Source organism: Malaclemys terrapin, chromosome 18, assembly GCF_027887155.1.
Source record: "Malaclemys terrapin pileata isolate rMalTer1 chromosome 18, rMalTer1.hap1, whole genome shotgun sequence".
NCBI classification, from domain to species: domain Eukaryota; kingdom Metazoa; phylum Chordata; order Testudines; family Emydidae; genus Malaclemys; species Malaclemys terrapin.
The window spans coordinates 4,864,599-4,876,994 of NC_071522.1; the positions used below are offsets into that span (position 1 = coordinate 4,864,599).

Here is a 12,396-nt window from a genome sequence, read left to right on the forward strand (position 1 = left end):
AAGAGCAAACTGTGTACCACCCAACTGCCAGAGCAGTAGAAGTAAAAAAAAAAAAGAGGTTTCCAGAAAAATGGGGAGTGAAGAAAAGAGAAATGGAGAAAAACATGGAAAAGGAAGAGAACTTGCAGACTCAGGACTCTACCTAAATTCTGAAATAGATTACAACAACAAAAAAAGAGATATAGCAGCATAAAGTATCAGGAGGTAGCCGTGTTAGTCTGTATCTACAAAAACAACAAGGAGTCTGGTGGCACCTTAAAGACTAACGCATTTATTTGGGCATAAACTTTCGTGGGTAAAAATCTCACTTCTTCGGATGCATAGAGTGAAAGTTACAGATGCAGGCATTATATACTGACACATGGAGAGCAGGGAGTTACTTCGCAAGTGGAGAACCAGTGTTGACAGGGCCAATTCAATCAGGATGGATGTAGTCCACTCCCAATAATAGATGAGGAGGTGTCAATTCCAGGAGAGGAAAAGCTGCTTCTGTAATAAGCCAGCCACTCCTAGTCCCTATTCAAACCCAGATTAATGGTGTTAAATTTGCAAATGAATTTTAGTTCTGCTGTTTCTCTTTGAAGTCTGTTTCTGAAGTTTTTTTGTTCAATGATAGTGACTTTTAAATCTGTAACAGAATGACCAGGGAGATTGAAGTGTTCACTTACTGGCTTATGTTTGTTACCATTCCTGATGCCCAATTTGTGTCCATTTATTCTTTTGCGGAGGGACTGTCTGGTTTGGCCAATGTACATGGCAGAGGGGCATTGCTGGCACATGATGGCATATATAGCATTAGTGGATGTGCAGGTGAATGAGCCCTTGATGGTGTGGCTGATGTGGTTGGGTCCTCTGATGGTGTCGCCAGAGTAGATATGGGGACAGAGTAGGCAACGAGGTTTGCTACAGGGATTGGTTCCTGGGTTGGTGTTTCTGTGGTGTGATGTATAGTTGCTGGTGAGTATTTGCTTCAGGTTGGGGGGTTGTCTGTAAGCAAGGACTGGCCTGCCTCCCAAGGTCTGGGAGAGTGAAGGATCATTTTCCAGGATAGGTTGTAGATCGTGGATAAGGCGCTGGAGAGATTTTAGCTGGGGGCTGTATGTGATGGCCAGTGGTGTTCTGTTATTGTCCTTGTTGGGCCTGTCCTGTAGTAGGTGATTTCTGGGTACCCATCTTGCTCTGTCAATCTGTTTCCTCACTTCCCCAGGTGGGTATTGGAGTTTTACAAATGCTTGATAAAGATCTTGTAGGTGTTTGTCTCTGTCTGAGGGGTTGGAGCAAATTTGGTTGTATCTTAGGGCTTGGCTGTAGACAATGGATCGTGTGATGTGTCTTGGATGGAAGCTGGAGGCATGTAGGTACGTATAGCGGTCAGTAGGTTTCCGGTATAGGATGGTGTTTCTGTGACCATCACTTATTTGCACTGTAGTGTCCAGGAAGTGGATCTCTTGTGTGGATTGGTCCAGGCTGAGGTTGATGGTGGGGTGGAAATTGTTGAAGTCCAGGTAGAATTCTTCAAGGGCCTCCTTTCCGTGGGTCCATATGATGAAGATGTCATCAATGTAGCGCAAGTAGAGGAGGGGCACTAGGGGACGAGAGCTGAGGAAGCGTTGTTCTAAATCAGCCATAAAAATGTTGGCATACTGTGGGGCCATGCGGGTACCCATAGCAGTGCCACTGACTTGAAGGTATAAGTTGTCCCCAAATCTGAAGTGGTTGTGGGTGAGGACAAAGTCACAAAGCTCAGCCACCAGGCGTGCTGTGGCCTCATCAGGGATACTGTTCCTGACAGCTTGTAGTTCATCCTCATGTGGAATATTGGTGTAAAGTGCTTCTACATCCATGGTGGCCAGGATGGTGTTTTCAGGAAGAACACCAATGCATTGTAGTTTCCTCAGGAAGTCGGTGGTGTCTCGAAGATAGCTGGGAGTGCTGGTAGCGTAGGGTCTGAGGAGAGAGTCCAAATAGCCAGATAATCCTGCTGTAAGAGTGCCAATGCCTGAGATGATGGGGCGTCCAGGGTTTCCAGGTTTATGGATCTTGGGTAGCAGATAGAATACCCCTGGTCGGGGTTCTGGTGGTGTGTCCATGTAGATTTGTTCCCGTACTGTTGCTGGAAATTTCTTGAGCAGATGTTGTAGTTTCTTTTGGTATTCCTCAGTGGGATCAGAGGATAGTGGCCTGTAGAATGTGGCCTTGGAGGGTTGCCTGGCAGCCTCCTGTTCATAATCCGACCTGTTCATTATGACTACAGCACCTGCTTTGTCAGCCCCTTTGATGATCATGTCAGAGTTGTTTCTGAGGCTGTGGATGGCACTGCATTCTGTACGGCTGAGGTTATGGGACAAGTGATATTGTTTGTCCACAATTTCAGCCTGTGCACGTCTGCGGAAGCACTCTACATAGAGGTCCAGTCTGTCATTTCGACCGTCAGGAGGAGTCCATGCAGAGTTCTTCTTCTTGTAGTGTTGGTAGGAGGGTTCCTGTGGGTCAGTGCACTGTTCAGTGGTGTGTTGAAAATATTCCTTGAGTCAGAGACGACGAAAGTAGGCTTCCAGATCACCGCAGAACTGTATCGTGTTCGTGGGGATGGTGGGACAGAAAGAGAGTCCCCGAGATAGGACAGACTCTTCTGCTGGTCTAAGTGTGTGGTTGGAAAGATTGACAATGTTGTTAGATGAGTTGAGGGTACCACTGTTGTAGCCCCCTGTGGCAGGTGGGAGTTTAGATAGCTTACTGTCCATTTTCCTCTGTAGAGAAGTGAAGTGTGCATTGTAAACGGCTTGTCTCATTTTTGAAAAGTCCAGCCACATGGAAGTTTGTGTGGAAGGCTGGTATTGTATGAGAGTCTCCAGTTCTGGCTCATTACAGAAGCAGCTTTTCCTCTCCTGGAATTGACACCTCCTCATCTATTATTGGGAGTGGACTACATCCACCCTGATTGAATTAGCCCTGTCAACAGTGGTTCTCTACTTGTGAAGTAACTCCCTGCTCTCTATGTGTCAGTATATAATGCCTGCATTTGTAACTTTCACTCTATGCATCCAAAGAAGTGAGGTTTTTACCCACAAAAGCTTATACCCAAATAAATCTGTTAGTCTTTAAAGTGCCACCAGACTCCTTGTTGTTATAGCAGCATAAAGGAATTTTAGAATTGTTTTAATAACTACCGAATAAGAAACCTTTCACACTACATTTACTTCTCTTTCAAACCCTACCAAAAAAAAAATAATAAAATTAAGATTTACCATTAAACATACCACCAGCCAACAGAAAAACTTACAAAAACCTATTTTTAAACCTGTTTTATAAGAACTAACCACTCAGTCTGTGTTCTCTCCCTCCCAACTTCCCAAAAGGAAAGAAGGAACGGTCATCAATAACAGACAGCAGCTGCATTAAAGCAACACTGTCTGCTCGCTTCGCGCTCAGAAGAGAACACTTTCACTCCTCCTCGTGGTTAGCAAGGTCAGACACTTTCGGCTACACTTCTCTAGTTACAAACTATAGAAATGATCCCTGAAAGTATAGTCTTAACAAAATCCTGCTCGGCTATACACCCAGGCTAATGTGCACAAGCTTTCTTGCCACGGTGAATGTTTTCATACAACAGGTTTCACCCTCAACGAACTAAAGGACAAAATCGAAAACCAGGTGCCTATTTCATTAAAGCACAATTCAGCCAGCTTTAGGACACTGTACATTACAAGATTTTTATGTCACTATTTACAGAAACACACCTCCTGATTAGCATGTGGCGCTCCCAGCAACCAATCAAACCCTCTTGCTCTTACTTCCTGAAACTGCTATACCTCTCACAGTCTCCTCTAAACCACATGACAGCTTGTCAGGCACAGACAATAGGGACAGGTCAGCCCTTTCTAGCATGCTCTGCAGCTGTTTCTCTCTGAATTGCTCTCAAATTCATCTGCACTCAAAGTTTTTTCAGGGTTCCATGTTACCGGTGGTACTTGCACTAAATCAGTGGCTCTCAACCTTTACAGACAACTGTATCCCTTTCAGGAGTCTGATTTCTCTTGCATACCCCCAAGTTTTACCTCACTTAAAAACTACTTGCTTACAAAATCAGATGTAATATTTATAAGGTCAAGTGAAAAAGGACCTTGTGCACCCACAACCCCCCCTGCTGGACTTTATCCCCTGAACCCACCGAACCTAACTGAATCCCACCACGTGAGGGTCACCCCATCCCCATTACCCAGCCCACTTACTTATACCCATGACTGTCTCTACTTCCTGTATGGGTGATAGACCCTCACCGCTTATCGTCTGTTTCCTGATCCCACCCACTGGTTACCCCCCCCCCATTGGGGACATTGCAGTCTGTATATACTATATTACCCCCAATGACCAATAACTGATGCCTCAAATTTTCTGTATCGTTTATTTTTTTTTAAATATTCTCTAATAAAATTTAATTCTCTAAGTATTGCACTTATATTTCAGTGTATATAGACTAGAGAACAGTATAAACAAGTCAATGTATGAATTTTAATTTGTTACAAATTTGCTAGTGCTTTCTATGTAGCCTATTGTAAAACTAGGCAAATATCTAGATGAGTTGATGTACCCCCTGCAAGACCATTGCATACCCCGTGTGAGAACCACTGCACTAAATCACCCTTACTTTTAGAACTGGTGCCACTTGAACCTAGGCATTCTGAACCATTTCAGTGCTAGTAGACAGTGGCAACACAGCTGCACTAGGTCTGTTGTTCCTCCCTGCACAATCCCCGCTTAGAAAGAAAACATCTTCTGGTTCTGACCCTATTTACCATTGTAGGCTGCATAGGCAACTCTCTCTGTGTTATGTGAGCCGCATCCACACAATATATAAACTACCTTTATGGCCTTGAGGATGCCACACGGGCTGCAGCTGTGTGCCGATTGGGCCACAGGTTGAGACTCATTAGTCTCTAATTTTGCAAAGTCCATTGCCACAGGCTTTTTTTCCCCATGTCTGCTGTGAGACAAGAGCACATGAAATTCATTACAATATAAATATGAGTGAAACCACCCAAATATATTTACATAAAAACTAGATAGTCTCATTTTAAAACAAAGAAAAACACAGGCCACACAGGGAGTGGCGCAAGAGTCTCAAATGATTTATACCCCCCTCCTACCCGCCATTTAGCATAAGAATTAACCTAAATGGATCATGACTATTTAAAATAGAGTATATTTCTCCTACGAAGCAGAATAAGACAAAAGGTTGAGGCTGTTCCCCTTCACATGGGGGACAAGGGGCAGAGAAGAAGGATTTAGATGCTCAATCCACTTCAGATTATGAAAGAAACCGAGCAGACTAATGATTTACTCAAAACCCACCCCAGCAAAAAGAAAACCAATCTGCACATAAGCGTTATACAAGTTTCTAAATAAAGCTATTATATCTAACCTTCCCCATAACTAGATTTCATGTACACTAAAAAAACTCCTTCTTTTATTCAGTATACAAAGCCTAACCACTCAGTCTGTGCTCTCCCCTCCCACTTTTCCAACTAGCACAGTCTATACCAGGGTTTAGGTCAGCTCAGCTACGCCTCTCAGGGATGTGGATTTTTCATTTACCTCAGACAGAAAAAAAAGAGAGTAACAGAAAAGAGAAGAAATAAGATGGGAAGGAAAACACCCAGGGGGCAAGGGAGATGCTGACATATGCAAATCCCTCATGTAAACCCCTTCCCCCCATGCCCTTCATTGTCTCCTCCACCTATTCCAGGGTTCCCCAGTCTTTCTCCATGGCAGGGGTTCTGTGTGCTTGATATCCACCCATAGCAGGGTCCTCCATTCTCCCCAATGGCAGGGGCTCTGTGTGAGCCTCTTTTCTCCCCATTCCATCCTCTACCCACTGCACGGACAAGAGACAGCAACTATCCTGTGTGGATTGTCTGACGTGCTTGGGGCCAAGAGCAAACTGTGTACCACCCAACTGCCAGAGCAGTAGAAGTAAAAAAAAAAAAGAGGTTTCCAGAAAAATGGGGAGTGAAGAAAAGAGAAATGGAGAAAAACATGGAAAAGGAAGAGAACTTGCAGACTCAGGACTCTACCTAAATTCTGAAATAGATTACAACAACAAAAAAAGAGATATAGCAGCATAAAGTATCAGGAGGTAGCCGTGTTAGTCTGTATCTACAAAAACAACAAGGAGTCTGGTGGCACCTTAAAGACTAACGCATTTATTTGGGCATAAACTTTCGTGGGTAAAAATCTCACTTCTTCGGATGCATAGAGTGAAAGTTACAGATGCAGGCATTATATACTGACACATGGAGAGCAGGGAGTTACTTCGCAAGTGGAGAACCAGTGTTGACAGGGCCAATTCAATCAGGATGGATGTAGTCCACTCCCAATAATAGATGAGGAGGTGTCAATTCCAGGAGAGGAAAAGCTGCTTCTGTAATAAGCCAGCCACTCCTAGTCCCTATTCAAACCCAGATTAATGGTGTTAAATTTGCAAATGAATTTTAGTTCTGCTGTTTCTCTTTGAAGTCTGTTTCTGAAGTTTTTTTGTTCAATGATAGTGACTTTTAAATCTGTAACAGAATGACCAGGGAGATTGAAGTGTTCACTTACTGGCTTATGTATGTTACCATTCCTGATGCCCAATTTGTGTCCATTTATTCTTTTGCGGAGGGACTGTCTGGTTTGGCCAATGTACATGGCAGAGGGGCATTGCTGGCACATGATGGCATATATAGCATTAGTGGATGTGCAGGTGAATGAGCCCTTGATGGTGTGGCTGATGTGGTTGGGTCCTCTGATGGTGTCGCCAGAGTAGATATGGGGACAGAGTAGGCAACGAGGTTTGCTACAGGGATTGGTTCCTGGGTTGGTGTTTCTGTGGTGTGATGTATAGTTGCTGGTGAGTATTTGCTTCAGGTTGGGGGGTTGTCTGTAAGCAAGGACTGGCCTGCCTCCCAAGGTCTGGGAGAGTGAAGGATCATTTTCCAGGATAGGTTGTAGATCGTGGATAAGGCGCTGGAGAGATTTTAGCTGGGGGCTGTATGTGATGGCCAGTGGTGTTCTGTTATTGTCCTTGTTGGGCCTGTCCTGTAGTAGGTGATTTCTGGGTACCCATCTTGCTCTGTCAATCTGTTTCCTCACTTCCCCAGGTGGGTATTGGAGTTTTACAAATGCTTGATAAAGATCTTGTAGGTGTTTGTCTCTGTCTGAGGGGTTGGAGCAAATTTGGTTGTATCTTAGGGCTTGGCTGTAGACAATGGATCGTGTGATGTGTCTTGGATGGAAGCTGGAGGCATGTAGGTACGTATAGCGGTCAGTAGGTTTCCGGTATAGGATGGTGTTTCTGTGACCATCACTTATTTGCACTGTAGTGTCCAGGAAGTGGATCTCTTGTGTGGATTGGTCCAGGCTGAGGTTGATGGTGGGGTGGAAATTGTTGAAGTCCAGGTAGAATTCTTCAAGGGCCTCCTTTCCGTGGGTCCATATGATGAAGATGTCATCAATGTAGCGCAAGTAGAGGAGGGGCACTAGGGGACGAGAGCTGAGGAAGCGTTGTTCTAAATCAGCCATAAAAATGTTGGCATACTGTGGGGCCATGCGGGTACCCATAGCAGTGCCACTGACTTGAAGGTATAAGTTGTCCCCAAATCTGAAGTGGTTGTGGGTGAGGACAAAGTCACAAAGCTCAGCCACCAGGCGTGCTGTGGCCTCATCAGGGATACTGTTCCTGACAGCTTGTAGTTCATCCTCATGTGGAATATTGGTGTAAAGTGCTTCTACATCCATGGTGGCCAGGATGGTGTTTTCAGGAAGAACACCAATGCATTGTAGTTTCCTCAGGAAGTCGGTGGTGTCTCGAAGATAGCTGGGAGTGCTGGTAGCGTAGGGTCTGAGGAGAGAGTCCAAATAGCCAGATAATCCTGCTGTAAGAGTGCCAATGCCTGAGATGATGGGGCGTCCAGGGTTTCCAGGTTTATGGATCTTGGGTAGCAGATAGAATACCCCTGGTCGGGGTTCTGGTGGTGTGTCCATGTAGATTTGTTCCCGTACTGTTGCTGGAAATTTCTTGAGCAGATGTTGTAGTTTCTTTTGGTATTCCTCAGTGGGATCAGAGGATAGTGGCCTGTAGAATGTGGCCTTGGAGGGTTGCCTGGCAGCCTCCTGTTCATAATCCGACCTGTTCATTATGACTACAGCACCTGCTTTGTCAGCCCCTTTGATGATCATGTCAGAGTTGTTTCTGAGGCTGTGGATGGCACTGCATTCTGTACGGCTGAGGTTATGGGACAAGTGATATTGTTTGTCCACAATTTCAGCCTGTGCACGTCTGCGGAAGCACTCTACATAGAGGTCCAGTCTGTCATTTCGACCGTCAGGAGGAGTCCATGCAGAGTTCTTCTTCTTGTAGTGTTGGTAGGAGGGTTCCTGTGGGTCAGTGCACTGTTCAGTGGTGTGTTGAAAATATTCCTTGAGTCAGAGACGACGAAAGTAGGCTTCCAGATCACCGCAGAACTGTATCGTGTTCGTGGGGATGGTGGGACAGAAAGAGAGTCCCCGAGATAGGACAGACTCTTCTGCTGGTCTAAGTGTGTGGTTGGAAAGATTGACAATGTTGTTAGATGAGTTGAGGGTACCACTGTTGTAGCCCCCTGTGGCAGGTGGGAGTTTAGATAGCTTACTGTCCATTTTCCTCTGTAGAGAAGTGAAGTGTGCATTGTAAACGGCTTGTCTCATTTTTGAAAAGTCCAGCCACATGGAAGTTTGTGTGGAAGGCTGGTATTGTATGAGAGTCTCCAGTTCTGGCTCATTACAGAAGCAGCTTTTCCTCTCCTGGAATTGACACCTCCTCATCTATTATTGGGAGTGGACTACATCCACCCTGATTGAATTAGCCCTGTCAACAGTGGTTCTCTACTTGTGAAGTAACTCCCTGCTCTCTATGTGTCAGTATATAATGCCTGCATTTGTAACTTTCACTCTATGCATCCAAAGAAGTGAGGTTTTTACCCACAAAAGCTTATACCCAAATAAATCTGTTAGTCTTTAAAGTGCCACCAGACTCCTTGTTGTTATAGCAGCATAAAGGAATTTTAGAATTGTTTTAATAACTACCGAATAAGAAACCTTTCACACTACATTTACTTCTCTTTCAAACCCTACCAAAAAAAAAATAATAAAATTAAGATTTACCATTAAACATACCACCAGCCAACAGAAAAACTTACAAAAACCTATTTTTAAACCTGTTTTATAAGAACTAACCACTCAGTCTGTGTTCTCTCCCTCCCAACTTCCCAAAAGGAAAGAAGGAACGGTCATCAATAACAGACAGCAGCTGCATTAAAGCAACACTGTCTGCTCGCTTCGCGCTCAGAAGAGAACACTTTCACTCCTCCTCGTGGTTAGCAAGGTCAGACACTTTCGGCTACACTTCTCTAGTTACAAACTATAGAAATGATCCCTGAAAGTATAGTCTTAACAAAATCCTGCTCGGCTACACACCCAGGCTAATGTGCACAAGCTTTCTTGCCACGGTGAATGTTTTCATACAACAGGTTTCACCCTCAGCGAACTAAAGGACAAAAATCGAAAACCAGGTGCCTATTTCATTAAAGCACAATTCAGCCAGCTTTAGGACACTGTACATTACAAGATTTTTATGTCGCTATTTACAGAAACACACCTCCTGATTAGCATGTGGAGCTCCCAGCAACCAATCAAACCCTCATGCTTTTACTTCCTGAAACTGCGATACCTCTCACAAGGCTCTTCTCTACCATGTGACGTTACAGTGAACATGTCTGTCAGGCAGAGCCCGACGCAGACAGAGATCTATCTACCATGGTCTGCAGCTGTTTCTCTGGAGTTCGATTCCCCTAAAGACTTCAAGTTTCACATTACCGGTGGCAGGCGCCGACTCTGGGTGCTTCGAGACTGATGATCCACGAAAAAAAAAAAAATAATAATAATGGGTAATTAGCACCCACCAGCAGCCCCCCCCCCCCTTCAACTTCTCTCCCTCCCTCCAGCGCCTCCTGCCCGCTGACGGGTCCCGCCAATCAGCGCCTCCCCCTCCCTCCCAGCGCCTACTGCCTGCCACGGATCAGCGTCAGGAGGGGCGGGCGTGGGGCATTGGGGAAAGGGAAGGGGTTGAGTGGGGGCGGGGCCTGGGAGGAGCCAGGAGGAGCAGCCCCCCCAGCAGATTAGAAAAGGCGCCGCTACACTGTACTGGTGCAAGGCGAAGGCAGAGCAGCGGGATTTGGTTCAATTGCTCCTCTCAGCACAGTTCCTCAACGTCGTGGACGGTGTATCCAGAAGACAGCAAGAGCAAGTCTTTAGTTTTGCAAGTATATCGCCACTATTTTTCCCCTTGAAACAGCAGCACACATCATTTATAGCAATATAAATGTCAATAACTGTTAGCAAACCTATCCAAATATTCTTAAATCAAACCTAGAGAGAGCTGACATCGGAGGCAAGTACTGTATACATTTGCCTCCCTAGAGAGTACTATGTAAGAATTAATCTGTAGAGGTATGACAGGTATTTAACTGCTGTCTCTTTCTCCTGAAAAATGGAAAAAGGCAAAGGCTTAAAGCTGCCTTTGGGAGAATTTTCAAAACCATCCAAGTGATTTGGACACTCAATTCCTACTAATTTCTAAACTGGCTTTCAAAATCCCACACCATGAAAAAAAGGGTGGGTGAACAAACCCCTCACAACAACGCATAGAAAAAATAAGTATTATATAGATTTAGAAACAAAACCAGCTATTATAAACTTCCCAAAGCATAATTTTAAAGTAATATTTTAAAGCTTTTTCATTCAGTCAGTTAATACAGACAAACCACCCAGTCTATGCTGTCTCCCTCCCCCTTCTCCAGCGGGAAGAAGCAACGGGCATCAGCGACAGACAGCAGCTGCATTAAAGCAATCCCGCCTATTCGCTTCGCGCATAGAAGAAAACATTGTAAAACTCGTCCTCCTAGCAATCCCTTTCGATAGCACTTCTCTAGCTAAGCGCCGGCCATTTCTCCTGAAAAGACATCCTGCCTACTTGTCAATCCCCGTCTACCCTGATTAACCTCTTAATTACTCATTTTTTTAAACAAGTGGTCACGAAAGAAAATTGATAGTACTTTTGCAAACAGCCTTTTTGTCAACAGATGTCCATATTCTTCAGAGCAGTGGGGGGAGCACTCTTTGTAGTTTGTACAGGTCGAGTTTATTGCCCACCCCAGAGGCTCCTAGCACCCTCAATCCCCTCCCACAAGCTCCCTATGTTCCCCTTCCCATCCCACTCTTTTTAGGGACTCCCTGAAATTTCCCCAATCTCATACCTTAACGAAGAATTTCTGTACCCTTATTCCTCCCAATACCAAGTTCACCACATTTCTTCCCACACCAACGGCTCTGTTCACACACCCATTCCTACCTCCCCATGGCAGGGACTCTGTGTTCCCTCTATTCCCCCATGCCAGGGGTCTTTGTGTATCCTCCATTCCCCCCATGCCAGGTTCCTCCAATCTCCATACGACTAGGGGTTCTGTGTACCTCCACTTATCCCCTCGCTCCATTCCAGGGCCCCCATTCTCTCCACCATTGTAGAGACTGTGTGCACCCCTATTTGCCTCTTCTCCCCCATTCCTCCTTCCTTCCCAAGTCAAGCTCTCCCAGTCTCCTTATCTGCCAGGGGTTCTGTGGGTCCCATTTTTCTCCACCCCCACTTCCACATTAGGGCCTGTACTAAGGGCTCGGAGAGGCTCCGAGAAAGTTGCATACCAACGAACTGGTAGAGCATTAGGGGTAGAAATAGGGACTACTCGAAACGGGGGAGAGCGTGGAGAAAAGAAGAAAAAGTGGAAAGCGGAGAGAACTTGCAGAATTAATATAATCCATGCGCCTATAACTTTAAAATAGAACGGGGAGAGGACAAAAGAGAGGGACACTGCATAAAAGGTGGGATTAGAGGTTCAAGAACTCTTAAGCAACTGATAAATAAAAACTGTTGTATTTTTACACTGCATTTTCATCTCTCATGCTATTAGAAAACTCACTGAAAAACACCCCCATCCTCCCACACTTCTCGGCTCTCTGAGCTCTGATCAAGTGAAAAAATTCTCTTAGTTACGATCCCTTCTCTAAATATCCACATCAGAAACAAAGTTAAACACCAACTTTAAAAATATATATCTATTTAGTTTATACAGATTAACCATTCAGTCTGTGTTCTTTCCCTCCTACTTCCCCAGAGAGAAGAAAGAAAGATCATCAATAACAGACAACAACTGCCTACTCGCTTTACACTCAGGAAAGAACACTTTAACTCATCCTCGTAGTTAGCGAGACCAATCACTTTGAAAACTACCTCCCACAGCTATAGTCTAACGTCTAAAGCGCCTATAT

At 44.9% G+C, this 12,396-nt stretch overlaps 2 non-coding genes and 2 pseudogenes across 2 annotated transcripts; all 4 read right to left on the reverse strand.

Moving 5' to 3' along the window:
* Nucleotides 1-3,318: 3,318 nt before the first annotated feature.
* LOC128825935 (small nucleolar RNA U3) lies at nt 3,319-3,535 on the reverse strand. Its single transcript, XR_008442767.1, has one exon. It is a non-coding gene; the product is annotated as a small nucleolar RNA U3 (small nucleolar RNA).
* A 5,715-nt stretch (nt 3,536-9,250) lies between these two features.
* LOC128825936 (small nucleolar RNA U3) lies at nt 9,251-9,467 on the reverse strand. Its single transcript, XR_008442768.1, has one exon. It is a non-coding gene; the product is annotated as a small nucleolar RNA U3 (small nucleolar RNA).
* Nucleotides 9,468-10,836: 1,369 nt separating this feature from the next.
* On the reverse strand, nt 10,837-11,020 carry LOC128825921 (small nucleolar RNA U3; annotated as a pseudogene).
* Nucleotides 11,021-12,204: 1,184 nt separating this feature from the next.
* Nucleotides 12,205-12,396, reverse strand: LOC128825937 (small nucleolar RNA U3; annotated as a pseudogene).